This window comes from Pelobates fuscus, chromosome 4, assembly GCF_036172605.1.
Source record: "Pelobates fuscus isolate aPelFus1 chromosome 4, aPelFus1.pri, whole genome shotgun sequence".
Taxonomy (NCBI): Eukaryota; Metazoa; Chordata; class Amphibia; order Anura; family Pelobatidae; genus Pelobates; species Pelobates fuscus.
This window is the reverse complement of record NC_086320.1, coordinates 18,355,570-18,374,941: the sequence shown is the minus strand read 5'-3', so window position 1 is coordinate 18,374,941 and position 19,372 is coordinate 18,355,570. Positions and strand designations below refer to the sequence as shown.

General features: G+C 41.0%; 1 protein-coding gene across 4 annotated transcripts in view; it reads right to left on the bottom strand.

The window, feature by feature from the left end:
- Nucleotides 1-19,372, bottom strand: part of TSNARE1 (t-SNARE domain containing 1) — a 420,326-nt gene that overhangs the window by 379,159 nt on the left and 21,795 nt on the right. For all 4 annotated transcript variants that reach the window (XM_063451002.1, XM_063451003.1, XM_063451004.1 and 1 more), the window contains exon 2: nt 2,380-2,471. The gene's annotated coding sequence lies outside the window, so the exon portion shown is untranslated. The remainder of the gene's footprint in view (nt 1-2,379; nt 2,472-19,372) is intronic.

The following is a 19,372-nucleotide window of genomic DNA, read 5'->3' as shown; positions in this document are numbered from 1 at the left end:
TTCACATCAGATATTTATACATGAAACAATGTAATATTAATAACATCTAAAAAAATTTAAAAAAATAAGTGTAAGAAATTAAGAAACTTTGTCATGATCTTAGTTCTGAGTGCCATTTTAACTGTGAATGGCAAAATACTGTTACCGTAGCTTTTACAGCAATAAAATACACATATTTGTGATCAGCAATGTCTCAAAAACATAACAGTATCCCCCATGTACAAGTTTAATGGTTTTTTTTTTCCAAGTTACAGAATCACATATAGAGCTTTCCCTCTTTTTCCATTTTTACGCATTTAAATTTGCCAGATTGTTTTGCTGAGCCTATGTTGCCTTTGAGACTGTATGGCAGCCCAGGAATAAGGGCATACCATCTGCAAAAGTAAACAACTAATGCAGAGTCTTCAAAATGGGGTCTTTTTTAGTAGCCACTTAGTCACAAATCTTGGACAAAGTTAGTGTTCAAATTTGTATTTTTGTTTTTGCATTTTTTTACACACAAACTGCACTTTCACTGATTATATCATCGTCGTGATACATTTTACTGTTTTGAAGTACTCATATTTGTGTTCAGGGAAATCTTCCAATTACAACAGTACCCCACGTGTACAGGTTTTATGGTGTTTTAGAAAGTTACAGGGTTAAATATAGTGCTTGCAAATTTAATTATCTGGACTTTCTTCCTGGGTTGTCAGATAGGTCCCTCAAATTGTAATTATTAAAAATCACATAATTATGTTAAAAAAAAAAAACATACATGTGATTTTATTTATTTTTAATGAATGACATTTTATTTATTTTTAATTGAATGAAATTATATGTATACAATTCATTAAAAATAAATAAAATTACATGTATATGGTCATTGCCTGGGTTGTCGGGCAGTTGTCAGTGTAACTGTGTGTGTGTGTGTGTGTATATATATATATATATATATACACACACACACATACAAACAGTTACACTGACAATCCCCCAGCAGGTAGTTCTGTAGCCCGCTATTGTGGCCATGTGATCGTGATGTCATTGTGATGACATGACCCGGTATGGGCCGGATTGTCAGGCGGTTCCGCCGAAGGGAATTGCCAAATTAGGTAAGTATATGGGGGCTCAGGGGCTGCACACTGTTACGGGGTTAATATTAAGGCATTCTGGAACAGTTTGTGATAATTTAAAGTAGGGCTCTTTTCATTTCAAGGTCCAGTGACCATCCCCAAACTCAGCAGTGATTGGCGCAATGTCCTGTGTTAAACTGCTCCCAACATTTCCAGGCACTCAACAGTGACACTATCCAGTTTGGACAAAATGAATGTAATTGGTGCTTATTATGTATTATCAATCGAGCCCAGTTAGTGTGGTAGTTGGGTGTCAGAAAGAGATTTGATATTAAGTCAAAGATTGTGTCAAGGTACTCAAGCTATAGTGTGTATGTTGCTCAGAGTGTTACTTTAATTGGTTAAATAGGCATTATCGCATGCTGTCACAACGAATAATAAAAGCACTCAGCTGTGCTTTAAAGGGAAACCCAACACAATCCTAGCTGCCGGGATGGTGATGATGGGCCGTTCTCGCTCCATCTTATTCATTAAAATTGCAATGATCTGCACACAATACTGCAGCTATAGGAAGCAGAGTATATCTGATGACACAGAGACTGAACCTCCTGAACAAACATGGAGATTCCCCCAAGGTGCAGTGAATGCTATGATTAAAGATTAGATAATTAGCAGATAGCAGGTCATGCAACTGTTATTGCTACCATGGCTTTTATTTGATTAAATTCCCATACATTGCTACAAATGAAACTGACTTTTAAACTGTATCAGTCAGGATTGGCTTAACATTCAGATAGAAGCCAGAGGGTTTATATTTGACTGACTCTAAAAGGGATGTTAAATAGGATAGTGAGAAGGGGGCACCTGATGAAACTTTAGCTTGCTGGCGTGCCTTGAGTGTGAACAATGTGTGCTCTTTTTTTGGCAAGCTGTTTTTAGCTATACCCCCGATGGAAAAATGCATAATTAAACGCACGCAGATTTTAATTTAGGGGCATATCTACTAAAGAGATTTTTTTTTATTTTGGGCAGTGGAGTGTCCCTTTATTGCTCCTATAGATTTGCATGGTAGTTTGAAATAAAAATGCAAATGATTTAATCTCAAATTACATTGCACTATGGTAACTACTAGCCCAACCACTGCTTCATTTTGTTTGAATGTTTGTCCAAAGCTGTACAGAATTATCTGATACAGACAGGTGCCTATTCTATTTGGGAATTCTATGAAGCAGTCCCTTTGCTGTTCCATATTAGTCTAACAGGTATCAGATCAATCTACTTTTAGCACACACTACAGGTAGCGCACACACAGTCGCGCTCTTACCTCACAGCAGGAGTAGCCAATCACAAAGTTTTATGTCGTAAACCACTTCAGACTTCTGGGGTTAGGAGGAGGAAAAAAAAAAAAAAAAAAACCTGAACAGAAAACACAGAAAATAATGTCAATGATAATGTCAAAGTAGTTTCTAACAATATGAAGTTATAGAAGGGCAGCGATCAGATGTGGGCATCATACAAAGAATATGGTGAAAATATGGTGATTTGGAAGGGAGCCGCATAACAAACATTGAAACTGATGGTGCATTTCTTAACTTTAATTCTTATAATACACATGGTTCAGCCTCCCCAGGAGAACTGGTAAATACAAATCCTGCAGCAACCCATTTAAATGTATCCCATCCTCAAGCTGGATCAATGGCAACAGCTGCGATAGCTGCCACCGGGGACTGGAGCTCCCACTAATCTCTGGCAGCAATGGGCATGAATGTGCCAGTGTGGTCTTAACTGAAAATACATTCTCTAAACACTACACTGTCCTAACACTTCACACACAAACCCTAACCTACAAATATCAAGTAACAGAAAAGGACATAAAACAGCATGGTGTGTAATAGGGTAAAAGAATATAGCGCTTGACGGACTCCCGACATACCTTCTCAAAACAAAGAAAAAATACTTTTGATTGGTTAATATTAAATGACCACTAAATTCACCCAGATCACTTGAAGTCAATGATGCATCTAGGTGCAGTAGTCCTGTATGTTTAGTCCTTCAAAGGGAAACACTGAAGTTTTGCAGAATAACACGCAACTTACAATTTTGGTCAAACAGAGAGGTGGCATCACATGGGTATGCATTGATGGGAAGCGCAAAATAAATAGGGACTCAAAGTCTAGTCAGCATTTCGAGAGTTAGTAAATTTGAGCAGTGATCCTGTATTGAATATGGCAGTGCACTGAAAATGCTAATTATCACCACAGCATTTATTCTACCTGACCAAAGGCAGTCCACACTCAACAAATGCAATGTGGATGCTCAGAAGTCTTTCCAAACAGCGTTGCACTAAAAATAAATAAATAAAAACGCTCCTTTTTAAATGATCTACAAGCATTAATGTGTTTGTTTGGACTCAAAGCTATTAAAATACAGTAAAACAGAAGAAAGTTTATTAGCAAAATAAATAAAAAATAAAATACATTTCTGAAGATAATAGGAAAGAGGGAAAAATAAATAAATAAATAAATAAAAACTTCTGCCAATTGCTAGATACAAGCTATAAAACTCATGAATATAAAACGCCCTCCTTACAATCAAATTATTACCCAGAAAATCAGCTGAAATATATTCAGAATCTTCGCTCACCAAAGATGACAACTGATTCGCCTGGGAATAGTTATTATTCCGAGTATATTACTACACACAAACATTTTACATAAAAATGCTGTAGTTAGCTAATTTCAAATGCATTAGAATTTAAAGGAAAAAAATGTTGCATCAAACACTAGTCAATATTTATTTAACACTGGGGTCTGAGGTGTTTGTCAAACTTCAACCCCTTGGTCGGTAAAAGGAAAACAGTACTTTTCGATTTGATGGAGAGTGTTTTCATTGCTTGGCCCCATGTGTCCTGCTAACTGAATCTTCTTGCAAATAATCAACGCTTCGAGGGTCACTGTCAAGCTCATTCTACCATATCTATGATGGTTCTGGAAGACGGCCCCTGGTGGTGTCCGAGGGCTGCGCAAAACTACACAGCTGCTCAAAGATTAGCTCATCAATGCAATCTCAGCTTGCAATACCAATGAGATGAATTAAAAAGGTAGAACATTTATACAGCTCTCTACACAGGACGGGTTGTTATTTTATATCTGCACGGTATAATGAACTGTCTATATGTAGGTATAAAAGTACTTAAATTTGAGGGGGGGGAAAACAGTCTGCTTAAATGTGAAATATATATATATATCTATCCCCAGCACTCACATTTATAGTATATCAACGCCGGGCGCAAGACCAAGGCTCCAAGTAGATAGATGATCAAATGAGACAGGCTGCTCTCCGGACTTAAAAACTTCAAGTTTTATTGTAATCAATTAAAATTGCGACCAACGTTTCGGTCCCCGCTCAGGACCTTCTTCAGGGTCAAATTGACTTGTCCTGTTGAATTTGACCCTGAAGAAGGTCCCGAGCGGGGACCGAAACGTTGGTCGCAAATTTTAACTGATTACAATAAAACTTGAAGTTTTGAAGTCCGGAGAGCAGCCTGTCTCATTGGATCACATATATATATATATATATATTATTTTTATTGCTTCTCTTGCAATTAAAAACACTCCTCCTCATAGTATGCACATGCCCGTATGTAACTGGTACAGCACTTAAGGGGAAATAAAACCATAAATGCTTTTTACCTTAATTCCATCAGAAGAGATGGTTAAGGTACCGTATATACTCGAGTATAAGACGAGTTTTTCAGCACTTTTTTTGTGCTGAAAAACCCCTACTCGTCTTATACTCGAGTGAGTGTCTGTATTATGGCAACTTACATTGCCATAACACAGACAAGGGGCTGTTGGGGGCTGGCAGAGAGCTCATACTTACCTTTTTTGCAGCTCCTGTCAGCTCCCTTCTCTCTCCTCCGGTCCGGTCAGCTCCCCACTGCAAGTCTCGCGAGAGCCGCGGGGTCAGAGCTCCGCGCGGCACTCACACCGCGAGACTTGCAGAGGTAGCTGACCGGACCGGGGTGAGAGAAGGGAGCTGACAGGAGCTGCAGGAAAGGTAAGTAAATGCTTCCTGACAGCCCCTTCCTACACAGTGCACATCACTGGACCACCAGGGAGTGAGGCCCCCCTCCCTGGCCAGCTAACAAGCAGAGAGGGGGGACGAATAAAAATATAAATAATAATTTAAATAATATATAAAAAAATATTAAAATAATAATATAAAAAATATAATAATAATAATAAGTATAATATAAAAATATATTCTAATAATAATATAAAAAATAATAAAAATGCCCACCCCCCACCAAGGCTCTGCATCACATACTCATACACACACACTGCATTCATACACACACTGCATTCATTACACACACACTGCACTCATTACATACACACTGTAAATAAATATTCAATTAATATAATTTTTGGGGGATCTAATTTTATTTCGAAATTTACAAGTAGCTGCTGCATTTCCCACCCTAGTCTTATACTCGAGTCAATAAGTTTTCCCATTTTTGGGGGGTAAAATTAGGGGTCTCGACTTATATTCGGGTCGACTTATACTCGAGTATATACGGTAATTCTTTTGTTACTTTGACTGTCTTTATTTATAAAGTCACAAGTACTACTCAAAAAAATATAAATTAAGTAATAATGAAGACAAAAAAAAGTTTAAAAGCTGTAACGGTTAGAATGAACATGTTTTAGCTGTGGTTATACTTGGTAAGGGATAAATAATTGTCACAAAACACATTCGACATACTAGTGCAGTAGGGGAAGAGAGACCTGTACATACATGCTTACAATCTAAAAGAATGGGGGACAAACACACAGAGGGAAGGGAGGGAATTAAATTATCTGTATGTACCTAAAAGGATAGAATGAGTGAGAACGCATGCCATAAAAAAGGGGCAGCCTTGGAGAAGTCCAACAGGAGAGTCTGAAGTGTGTGCACAACCAAGGGTTGCCAACAGGTCATTGATGGAGTGAAGAGGCTGGGCTGGAACATATCTGATAATGTAAGATGCGATACAGACAGAGACAAGGTTAATGAGAGCTTTGTATGGAAGCATGAGGACATTGAACTGAATCCTAAATTAAACAGGAAGCAAGTGTAGAGACTAATAGAGGGGCGAGGTGTGAGAGTCCCGAGAAAAAGCTAGATTTTCAACTGTAAGACCAAAATAGCCAAATTGAACACAAAACTGTTTTGGGAAAATCTTCTAAAATTGGTTATTTTGACCTAAATTTTGAAATTCAGACCATCTCGGTGCAAAGAAGTACAAGTGAGTTTTAAGCAAGCTGAGTCCGAATTAAACCCACTCATTAAGGGGTCAACATAGCAAATCCCAGAGATCGTACATGAACATGGTATTTATATAGAATGAGTACATCAAAGGCAAAGAAATGCTGGGAATTGTCTTTCCCCTAACACAGACCAATCAAATCAAAATGAAGAGGCTGTTTCAAGTCCCTTACAGCACATCATACACTTGTGATCATGAAGAAATCACTAATACAAGCTCCACGTATGTCTTGGACAGGATTTATTTTTGGTCACATTATTTAACATGTTGCCAATCAGAACATATTGTTGTATTCAGTCAATCTCTGTAAAAGTTAACAGGTTCACTTGTACCTTAGCTCTAACAGCTCTTACTTATACTCTTAAAAATGTTCAAAGTCGATATCCACAGGCCCACTAGTTAACCCATCAGCTGTGTCATTCACACAGCCCGCATGTACACATCTTGTCACGCAAGTATTATAACTTAAGCATGCACATATTAGCAACAAAAAAAAAAATCCAACAATTATTTTTGTAACCCTTTCAGATTGCATAATTCTATTATAGAGGACATATTTATAAACACATTTTATAAAGATAATTATTTGTTTATTTTGAGGGGAGTGGTGCTGTCAAACAATAACCCCGCAGTGGTTATGGTGCCAGGAGCTCACTGATTCCCCGGCAGAGTAATGTGTCAAACTGTTTAAGAACAATCTGACCACTTACTATGATGGCACCAGAGCTCATCCTGGCACTGTAACCATTGGAGCAGGCTGTAGTAGTCATGGTGTTTGGAATGTTCCTTTAATTGTGTACAGATATTGTTCTCAAACAGTACTCTCTCAGCACCCTATCAACGTCACTAAATAGTTTATTCACTGAACTGAAAAAAGAAACTGCAAATAAGCCCTAAAGAAACCAATTTCCCCAGATGGGACCATATTACATTCAAATTAAGCTCAAAATAAATGATTTTGACCACAATTCAAACCGTATTTGTGCCTGTATTATAGAAATGTCAGTTTTAAAATGTAAATAGTATAGTTATGGATTTAAAGAGACACCAACAACTATTTTTGCTTTTATTAAACAGACATTATAGTGGCCAGGTCATCTACAGCTTAATGTAGTTGTTCTAGTGAGTATAGTCAGTCCCTGCAGGCTTTTTGCTGTAAACACTCAGAGAAAAGGCAGAGTTTACATTACACTGGCCATTCCTTAAATTGGGGGTGGGCGGGCTAGCATTTTTTTTTAATACTGTAAGGTCAGGAGTACATGTTTGTGTTCCTGACTCTATAGCTTTCTTTTAATAAAAATGTTCACACAAGGTAAACACACTCATTAATAGGCCCACATATAAATCATCTAATCTAAAATGTATTTTTAAATGTATTTTTTTTTTTTTATTTTTTTTTTACCAGACAGCATCTAGAGGTGCTTCCTGCAGTTTAACTCGGTAAAAATACGCGGGACGTCCACACTCTCTGAATGAAGACATCTAGCATCAAGCAAAAATCCATAGGAAAGCATTGATTTAATTCATGGATCACTAACATATTCCTTGAAACTGTACCTTCCCCCCCACTGAGGTCTTAAGGGTTCCTCCACAGACATCAGTATTGCACTTTAGCACATGTATAATTCACCTCTATTTCTCCCCAGCGCCATCACCAAAATATGCAAAGACCCCAGAAGATAACAAAGCTGTTTTAAACAGTGACTTGGTTTCAATGTCTGCCTGGAGAAAGATACGTTTGTATACAAGCTACCAATTTCTACAGTGAAAACCTGGATGTTCAAGATACTGAGGACATACAAGTATTGGAAATTTCACATGATCTCATTTTAAATATTTTATCACTGTGGATATTTATTTAACTTATTTATGTGTTTAGTTTATGTGGTATTGGTCAATCAGTTTACACTAAGGGTTTATCTTCTAAGGGTTTATCTTTCTTTTGTGATCAATTTTAGTTATTACTGCTGAAATCTATGCTTAAAAATATTCTCTTAATGTGTAAAAATTGGCTTTCATGGTTGTGGACAAAGGACATCTCAATGAAGTGGTCTGGGTGCAATGGTCCTGTCATTTTAACTCTGTAATATAGAACACTGCAATTTTTACATTACAGGGTTAAATCCTGTCTTCCCGACAGCCATTAGAGGCTGTCTCTCTAGAAAGCGTAAAACTTTGTCTGTGAATCAAGCAGCATTTGATTGAATTAGCATTGCGTCTGGCTGCGCATGCGTACATCTAATCAATTGCTTTTCTATAAAAGGCAATGGATTGGAGGAGAATCATGAAGACTTTAGCAGTCATGCGGACATCTTTGAGGAGGAGTAGCTAGCTGCAGCAGAGGAGTCCCAGCGATGGAAACAAGGCGAAGAGTTATTTTATAATTGTTATTTCTGGACTATAGGTTCCCTTTAATGAAGTGGAGATGCTGATGTTAAGTTAAACAGATTGTGGATGCACTTCCGTGACTCATCAAGCAATAAAGTTACTAACTTTCCTTGCAAAATGGACATTTCTGGACAGTAGGTGACAGAACAAGTATTATAAATCATTTAAAACTTTTACCAAATCCAACACAGAACAACTATACTGACAGCAATTAATATCACAATAAACCACACTAAACTCCAGAAGTTTTAGGGTCCCTGTCTGGAAAACTAGCCCGAGACACTAGCAAGTTTTTTAACGACATACTCGAAGAGAGTCAGGAAGGGGCAGGGGCTCCCAAATTGGACATGTCTCCATTATTCTGAGGAGTTTATTTTTAAGGCACAAAAGTTCTTTCTCATCAATAAAAATCTCTCAACCAGTGAGCACATCCTCTTCTTTCCTACAGCCAATTGAGAAGCACAGAAAGGCGTTTTAAACCCCAAACTGATTCCTTCCATTTACACCTTCCACAAAAAAAGCACAAGCACAAACACATACAGGTTCTATGAAAAAGGTGCTTCAGATTACCTGGGACATTCAGATGCCAGAATCTTTATATATATTTATATTAATTATGCAGTGCAGTAATGGACGCAAGCAAATACAGCTTGCCAGTGTTCCTTAAAACAATAAATCTTTAGTTATTTTGCTTCTCCAGAAACAAGTGGGCATTGCAAATGGAAATCAATTCCCAAAACTCAAGTGTTCCAAATGCTATATTGTCATCACGCTTATTTGAACCTATGACAAGTACAGAGGGTGAGCGTGAACAATACAAATTGCTCTAAAATTGCAGTTTGAACAAATTAAATACATGTTTAGAAAAGCATGGACACTATGTAAGTTCCACTAATAACACAACTCAAAGCTAGGATTGAGTGTGAGAAACTACATAAAATGGAAAATCATGGAGGAACTTTCACTTTGCAGAATTTTTACTCAATGTAATAACCCCATGTTTAGCATTTTGTGAAGTGTCCTTAAATGAATCTACATACAATGCACTTTTAAAAACAAAACAAAAAGCAACTATATATGGAATGTATGCATACATTTGGAGAGGCTTTTCAGAGAAAGTCTAGGTTTCAATGCGTTTGAGGCTTGGACGATTGTTGGGAGTGTGAGCTGGATTCAGAGTTTGTACAATGCATTAAAGACTTTCCCTTGGGGATATATAGGAATGCCATCCTGTATCCAAATGAATGAAACAGAATGCAATGTGCTCGCTATGTGAATAGGACTATTATTAGGCAGAACATATGCCTTTAAATTAGATTGCCATGCACATAGCCAGCTTCAATCTTTCACAAACCCTGTGCAAAAACCTTGGAGCAATAAGCACATAGCACCTAACCAATATTACCAACTTAACAACAGAATGTGTAAATATTAATTTACTGTAAGAGTCTCTTATAACAGATTGATACTCGAAAAACACCAATTTTAAATGGCATATTGATTAAATGAGAAAGAATTGTAAATATTAATAAAGAATAAAAAAATAAACAAATAAAAAAAAGATAACTGCCAACAGGCCAACCTTGGACAACCTTGGACACTTAGCCACTCTTACAAACACTCTCACACATTCTCGTGTACTGTCAGAAACTGCCACAGACATGTACCTGCACTTTGCAAAAATAAAAAAAATGATAAGAGCCCCAATTTTGCTTTATCTCTGCCCCTGAGGTGATGGGGGTGTAACCCTTGCAATATAGTTGTGTGAGAACACTTTTTTTATTTTTTTATTTTTTTAAACCAGACTGATGCAGACACCCCACACCACAGAATGTAGACTGTCTGATTATCCGCTCTGGGGGCAGTCTTAAAGCGGTATCATTTTACAAGTCACTGCAGCTCTACACCACTCAGAATTGAAAACAGGCTCAGGATGTTGTATGCACCACCACCTACAACATTATGAAGGCACTTTGTGTGACCTGTTAAAGCATATCGTTGGCTAGAGAAGTAAAACAACAGAGTGACTGACGTTCTATAGTTTACATTCTACTGCGCAGGAGTGAACCAGCAAGGAGGGTGGCCGTAATACCCACAGAAATGGGCACGGGATGCCATTGGAAAGAAGGCGAGTAATATATTTATCTACAAATTTTCAGTTGAAAACTCAAATATAATTTAGGAAGACGGTTTAATTTGAACTGGTCATAAAAAGTTCATGTTGAATTGCCAGTTAAAAATAAAAATGCGGGGGGCGGAGCCAGCGCCCAAACGAGCCGGACGTGTTTCAGAGCAGCTCCGCAAACGGGCCCGAGAACGGAGGCATACAAGCCGACACTGCCCTCAGAAAACGCCCAAGCAAGCTCCTGCCCGATCCCCAAAGACATGGGGAAGAAAAATAAGAAGCTGCGACCGGACCCGGGCTCGGGTTCCCAGGATATCGGCGCCTATATGCGCGCAGCCACGCGACCTGCACCAGCCAAGATGGCGCCCGCAGCAGCATACGGAACACTGTCCTCGGAGGAAGACAGCAGCTCAGCCGATATTTCACCTCAACCGAGGCAGAGATCGGGACCACCAACGACCACAGCACAGGGGGACTCAGCACCAGCAACAAGGGCAGATATTAAAGCCCTAGTGACAGAGATCCAGGCCATGTTTACAGCAGACCTAGCCCCAATACGGGACGCAGTGTCCTCTCTCACTACACGCGTACACAAAATGGAAGACGGCATGGCAGGATATGAACTGGCACAGTCGGCCACAGAAGCAGCCATGGGAGCGCTGCAGAAACAGTGTGCTGAACAGCAAGCTCAATTAGCCAACCTGGAAGATAAAGCCAGGGCACGCAACCTGAGGATCAGGGGAGTGCCAGAAACAGTCTTGGGAGCAGAACTCCCTCATTACTGCAGGAGGCTCTTTGCCACTCTCCTCGTGCCCAAACAGGCCAAACAGATGGCAGTGGATACCTGCTTCAGAATCAACAAGGCGACCAATGCAGCCCAAGAGGTACCCAGGGATGTCCTACTAAAACTAGTGCGGGACTCTGACCGTGGAGTTATAATGGGGGCGGTCAGAGACACCCCGCTGGTGTCCTTTGAAGGAGCACAACTAGCATTTTTTCGGGACTTCTCCAGACATACCTTATCCTGGCGGAAATCCCTCAAGCCTATAACCCAGCTTCTCCAAGACAACTCCATTGTATACAAGTGGGGCCCCCGCCGTCTGCTTGCCGAAAAAAGCGGGGAAGACACACACCATATCACACCCTGGTGAAGCGCCATCTTTCCTAAAAGCTTTAGGCCTACCAGTGGCACAGACAAGGGCAGCGGAACACCCAACCTGGAACGTAGCAAACGTTACCCCATTTGTACCCAGAGAGGGAGCACCTGCGGAGGCAGAACCACCACCCTGAACTTTGGGACTATACTCACATGTCTGCCACCAAAACCGTTAATTGTTACCTTTCTTCACTGTTTGTTATATACCATACCTCTGTAGTAATACTGCTGGCTCCGTAAGCTTAAGACACAGCGCTAATGTAGAGTAACCATGTTTCCCCCCCCCCCCCCCCAACAGCACAGGGTCCACAAGCGACACCAACGCACAACACTGCAGACCTCTGAATACACTGCCCACGACTCCAGCCACCTAGACCAGCACCAACATTCAAACATGTAGTACAGCCGCGGGAAGCTACAGGCCTTCCTAAACCTTAAAATAAACGCCTTATTAAAGATTACATACCAGGGCGCACCGCGACATAGCCACAGGGCGCAAAAAGCCTTTTACCAGCACCCCCCCACACTACAAGCTGTAGGTCCACTTACCGATGAGCCTGGGTGCACTAGTATCCAACTAATAAAAATTGAGTAGGTCCGGCTATGTGATGTATATGTAACCGCAATGTCTAAATCTTTTACCTGCTACTTACAAAATATGTTGTATTACATGCCGTTACTCGCAAAAATAAAGAATTCAAAAAAAAAAAAAAAAAAAAAATGCAAAGACTTTTGCAGGCACCAAGAGAACAAAATAAAAGAATTGCATTTGTCTGCACATTCTAAGCCACAATGAACAGGTTAGAATCTTTAAAGACAGGATTTCATTCCAGAAATAAACTACGCTTCTTCAATATGGGATATCCCTAAATATCACGCTAACAATAACATGCATATAGAATTAAATACAAGTATATAGTTAGCGTTATATTATTTGAGATGCTAGGATTCTGTGCCATTTGGCAATAATAAAAAGAACTTTTTAAGGCTAAAAATAATCTGCCGCTGTAATAAAAGTGTAACCGAAGTCAGGAAATTAAGAAGCGAAAGGTGCTTCCCCTTGGGCGGGAACAGGGGTCAGGAGGCCACAGAATCCCATTAAATTTGGCAATGCTGGACATATTAACGTTTGTTGAGGAATTCAATATTAAGGGTGCGCTCACTATCAATCTTGAAGGGAAGAAAAAAAAAAGTCTAGCTGTACTAGTGAGATTTGTAACACTGCATCATGGCGAACAGATTATAGCAGTAACGGCTAACATTGGCACGTCGGATGTTTGGGCACCAAAACGCTGGCTGAACAATTCACAGATAACGATTGTAAACAAAGATTGACAAATGCTTTTAAAAACAATACATTTAAAAAATGGGGATAGTTTTTTGTTGTCATTTTATAAATTAAACAATTGATTAAACAGATACAGATAACTCACACCTATAAAGCACCGAACAACTCTAGCCCCTCTTATATCTCCTCACAGATCCATAGGTATGTCCCTTCTCGGTCTCTCCGCTCTGCCCGTGACCACCTCCTGTCCGTTGTCCGCACTCGTACGGCCAACTCGCGCTTGCAGGACTTCTCACGGGCGGCTCCCTTCCTATGGAATAGCCTGCCTACCGCCATCAGACTCTCCCCTAGTCTTGCATCTTTTAAGAAGTGCCTTAAAACCCATCTCTTTAGGAAAGCTTATGGCCTCCAAGACTAACCCTTACCTCACATACCTGTCTCTTGCCCTCTCCTAAAGGGCAGCCCACCTTATTTGATTGCAAATTCCTGTCCTAATGTGTTTTACACCCCACCTCCTATAGAATGTAAGCTCGATTGAGCAGGGTCCTCTTCAACCTATTGTTCCTGTAAGTTTATTTGTAATTGTCCTATTTATAGTTAAATCCCCCTCTCATAATATTGTAAAGCGCTACGGAATCTGTTTACGCTATAAAAAATGGCAATAATAATAATAATAATAGATCTGAAGTTACCATTTGCTCCTCTGATGAGGGATGTACATGTCACCTTGTGCTCTAAAATGCAGAGCTAGCACTCCATAATTAGTAGGGCAGATTACGCTAGGTATTCACTTAATGGTTTAACATATGGCTTGACAAGCTGAATTAGCTTGTTTTAAAGCAGTAATTATAACTTGGAGAGCTTGGAATCTCAATTTTATTTTTAATTTGTCATTTGCAAAAGAATGTGGGCAAATGTGCCTAACTCTGCCTACACAAAGTAACAACCTGTAATTTGACAGAAACACTTTTTATATGGAGTGAGAATCCCATTAAGCCCAATGAACAATGCACAGAGAACACTAGAAAGTTTTGCATCTTCATTAAACCGTGTATATCACTTTAAACTCTGTTTTCCTATGGCAGAGTACGCACCTGCTCGCCCCACATTGAAGGGGCCTACTCTGACAAAATTGCCCGGTTGGGGAATATTGGTCCCTTGTTGTATTCCAGCTCCTCACTGCTCCCTTGCGCGCGCCCTCAGTAGTGATGCCAGGTGCCGGAATATTACGTCATTCCGGCAGCCGGCATTACTAAACTGCACGCGTGAGGGAGCAAGAAGACTGAGCTCCCGAGAGAAGATCAGGGCGAGGGCCCCACACCAGCTCCCAAAAGGTAGGGAGCAATAAATAAAATGATGTGAGTGTGTGCAAGAATGTGTAAATGTGTGAATTCCTAACACTATAATGTTCCTTTAATACTCAAATTAGGGCCCTGAATCTATATCTGAAGCAGGAAACTAAACTTTTAAAATAACAGGTTTTTATTTCTAATGCTCAAAACTAGAAATTGCATTTAAATATGTATTTTTTATAACAATACTATAAGTTATGTCTGAGAAAATGGCTTGACTCCCTACAAAAATGGCCTCTATAACAGCAGCTAACCATACCACACAATCCCAAAGGCCCCAAATTTGCACAATGCTGTAAAGCAATGTGCTACAAAGAATATTTTAGTGATTTATAATAGGGATCGACAGATATTGATTTTTTTAGAGCAGATAGCGATAATCTGTGAACTTTCAGGCCGATAGCCGATAACTTACTGATACTGATATTCTGTACATTTACCATTTTTTTTAAAAAACACTATTTCTACACAAATCTACTGTTAGCTGAACATGTTTATTATTTATTTTTTTGCAAACCTTTTTTTTTTTATTATGGTAAATGCACAAAATATACATGCCAGTCAGAATTTTTTATGTTTTCAAGAATATATGTGTTTGTGTAGTGGATTAGTGAATGCAGTGTGTATGTGTTTGTGTTAGGGATGCACCAAAATTAAAATTCTGGGCCAAAACCAAAAATTCAGGATGGCCTTGGCCGAAAACCGAAAATGACTTTTCCCCAAATGATTTTAAAAAAAATAAAAAAAGTTTTTCCTATAATTTTATTAATATTAGACTTTTTAATTAATTTAATCCAATATGAAAAACTTCCCTTCTCCCTTCTCTTAGTGGTCCCCCCTCCTTAATGTTCCTCTCCCCTCCCTCTTTTTTAGTGTTCTTCTCTCCCCCCCTCCCCCCTCCCTCTTTTTTAGTGTTCTTCTCTCCCCCCCTCCCCCCTCCCCTGTCCCATAGTGTTCTTTTCTCCTCCCCCCTCCCCTGTCCCATAGTGTTCTTTTCTCCTCCCCCCTCCCCTGTCCCATAGTGTTCTTTTCTCCTCCCCCCTCCCCTGTCCCATAGTGTTCTTTTCTCCTCCCCCCTCCCCTGTCCCATAGTGTTCTTTTCTCCTCCCCCCTCCCCTGTCCCATAGTGTTCTTTTCTCCTCCCCCCTCCCCTGTCCCATAGTGTTCTTTTCTCCTCCCCCCTCCCCTGTCCCATAGTGTTCTTTTCTCCCCCCCTCCCCTGTCCCATAGTGTTCTTTTCTCCCCCCCCTCCCCTGTCCCATAGTGTTCTTTTCTCCCCCCCTCCCCTGTCCCATAGTGTTCTTTTCTCCCCCCTCCCCTGTCCAATAGTGTTCTTTTCTCCCCCCTCCCATAGTGTTCTTTTCTCCCCCCCCTCCCCTGTCCCATAGTGTTCTTTTCTCCTCCCCCCTCCCCTGTCCCATAGTGTTCTTTTCTCCTCCCCCCTCCCCTGTCCCATAGTGTTCTTTTCTCCTCCCCCCTCCCCTGTCCCATAGTGTTCTTTTCTCCTCCCCCCTCCCCTGTCCCATAGTGTTCTTTTCTCCTCCCCCCTCCCCTGTCCCATAGTGTTCTTTTCTCCTCCCCCCTCCCCTGTCCCATAGTGTTTTTTTCTCCTCCCCCCTCCCCTGTCCCATAGTGTTTTTTTCTCCCCCCCCCTTCCCTGTCCCATAGTGTTCTTTTCTCCCCCCCCTCCCCTGTCCCATAGTGTTCTTTTCTCCCCCCCCCTCCCCTGTCCCATAGTGTTCTTTTCTCCCCCCTCCCCTGTCCCATAGTGTTCTTTTCTCCCCCCTCCCCTGTCCAATAGTGTTCTTTTCTCCCCCCTCCCATAGTGTTCTTTTCTCCCCCCCTCCCCTGTCCCATAGTGTTCTTTTCTCCTCCCCCCTCCCCTGTCCCATAGTGTTCTTTTCTCCTCCCCCCTCCCCTGTCCCATAGTGTTCTTTTCTCCCCCCCTCCCCTGTCCCATAGTGCCATTTTCTCCCCCCTCCCCTGTCCCATAGTGTTCTTTTCTCCCCCCCCTCCCCTGTCCCATAGTGTTCTTTTCTCCCCCCCTCCCCTGTCCCATAGTGCTCTTTTCTCCCCCCCCTCCCCTGTCCCATAGTGTTCTTTTCTCCCCCCTCCCCTGTCCCATAGTGCCGTTTTCTCCACCTCCCCTGTCCCATAGTGTTCTTTTCTCCCCCCCTCCCCTGTCCCATAGTGTTCTTTTCTCCCCCCCCTCCCCTGTCCCATAGTGTTCTTTTCTCCCCCCTCCCCTGTCCCATAGTGCTCTTCTCCCCCCCCTCCCCTGTCCCATAGTATTCTTTTCTCCCCCCCCCTCCCCTGTCCCATAGTGCCGTTTTCTCCCCCTCCCCTGTCCCATAGTGTTCTTTTCTCCCCCCTCCCCTGTCCCATAGTGCTCTTTTCTCCCCCCCCCTCCCCTGTCCCATAGTGTTCTTTTCTCCCCCCCCTCCCCTGTCCCATAGTGCCGTTTTCTCCCCCTCCCCTGTCCCATAGTGTTCTTTTCTCCCCCCCTCCCCTGTCCCATAGTGTTCTTTTCTCCCCCCCTACCCTGTCCCATAGTGTTCTTTTCTATCCTCCTCGTCCCAAGTGCAGTATTTTTTACTTTTCATGTTATCATTACTATCTTTCATTGTGATATATAATCATCAGAATTGTTAATGCAAGCATGTCTGTTAAACTATGCACTACAAAAAATATATATGTTAAAAAAAAAAAAATTGACACGTTTTCTGCCGAAACGGGATAGGCCCATTTTCGGGCAAAAATTTTGGCAGCCGAAATTTCGGTGCATCCCTAGTTTGTGTAGTGGATGCAGTGTATGTTTGTGTAGTGGATGCAGTGTGTGTGTTTGTGTAGTGCGTGTATATAATGAACACAGAGTGTGTGTGTTTGTGTAGTGTGTGTATATAATGAACACAGAGTGTGTGTGTGTAGGTATGTAATGTGTGTAAAATGGAGGGGGGGGGAATATTTTTATTTTTGTAAAAAAAATGTTTTTAAATATTTTTTTTCTTTTTTCTTTTGTTTTAGTCCCCCCTCTCTGCTTCTTACCTGGCCAGGAAGGGTGGATATGGCAATCCCTGGGGGGCCCAGCACGCTCTTACTTACCTCGCCAGCAGCTCCCTTCAGCTCCCCTGTCTAAAGCGAGAGTTAGACAGGGAGCTGCTGGGAAGGTAAGTAACAGTGTGCTGGACCCCAGGACCCTGATGGCATCCCTGGTCTGCATTATCGGCAATATCTGTATTTTTATTGGCCAATACCGATATTGCTGAAAATACAGAATATCAGACGATAATATTGGCCAAACCAATAATCGGTCGATCCCTAATTTTTTACATTTTCAGGTAGTTTGGCAATTTCCCCAAAATAAGAGCCGAGCATACTATTTGCACAAATGTATAGCCTTAACTCATGCACATTAACCACACATTTATTACCACAAATATTATTGATGTACTTTAGACATTTAAGGCCAGACATAACATCACTAATACAGTATGTAATGCAATCAAAGTAAAAGTAATAACACATTTTGATGATTAATTCCCTTGGAACAAGCCTGTCTCCCCGGCCACACATGAAATCTGTCACGCAACTAACCTTGTGTTCCAGATAGGATGAGAAGATTCTGACAAAATTCAGATTTAGCAATGGTTATAGTTGGCATGGTAACACCTCTCAGTTACCATCACATCTAGCCAACGTATTGAAACATTTACATGAATATCTGCCAATCTTACAAATTGTTTTTATGGATTCAACATTTATCTAACCAGAAATACTTTAAAAGGAACAATAGAAGAATTGAGAATACGAGTGTGTATTCCGAATGCTTTCGTGTTCCTGTCCCTTGCTACACAGTACCCCACACCCAGTTCGTAATTAAAACACTAAATATAGGTTTTTATCTTTTTCCACTGTCGTTGCTCCCTTCCGCTGGATACCGCTCCTCCTCCCATGGTGTCACAGAAGAGGCATGGCCTCCTCCAGAGTTGGTCCAATCCAATGCTCCTCATAGAAGAGCAGTGGGGAGCTGATGCACATACACGTGCCTTAGCACGCATCAAATTTCCCCATAGAAAATAATTGAATAAATGCTCACAGTCACAGTTTTACTCTGGTGCTCCAGCAGGAAGTGCCTCTTGTAACTGTCCCCACTGGTGGCTTACACCTTGTAATGTAAACCTTGAGTCTTTTAGATGGCAGGGCCAAACCTACAGGACCGTAGCATATAGGCCACTTCACTGAGATGAAGTGGTCTGGGTGACTTTAGTGGTCCTTTAACATATACCCCTTTGCACAACAATTAAAATGTTATGTTAATTTATTTTAACAAAGAAAGCGGATTTGTTTTTCATTTAATCAAGTAAGATGATAAGATGATATTATATTAGTGAGAATTTTTAGATGAACATTCCTCTCTGAAGAGGAGATCCCCTCTGATCTTTAAAGGGGCACTATAGGCTGCCAGACCATCTCATTGAACTGTGCAGTATTCCCTACACCCCAGGGTTGCAGGGTTAAGACTGCCTCTGGTGGCTGTTCTACTTCGTGAAACTACGCTGACTGTCCTCACGCTTTGTATGAGGACATCCAGCGTGTTGAAAACCCCATAGGAAAGCATTGAGTTAATGCTTTCCCATGGGGAATGCCTAAAGCGCACACGGCTCTCCTGCATTAGGTTCCCCTCATCAGCTGACAGT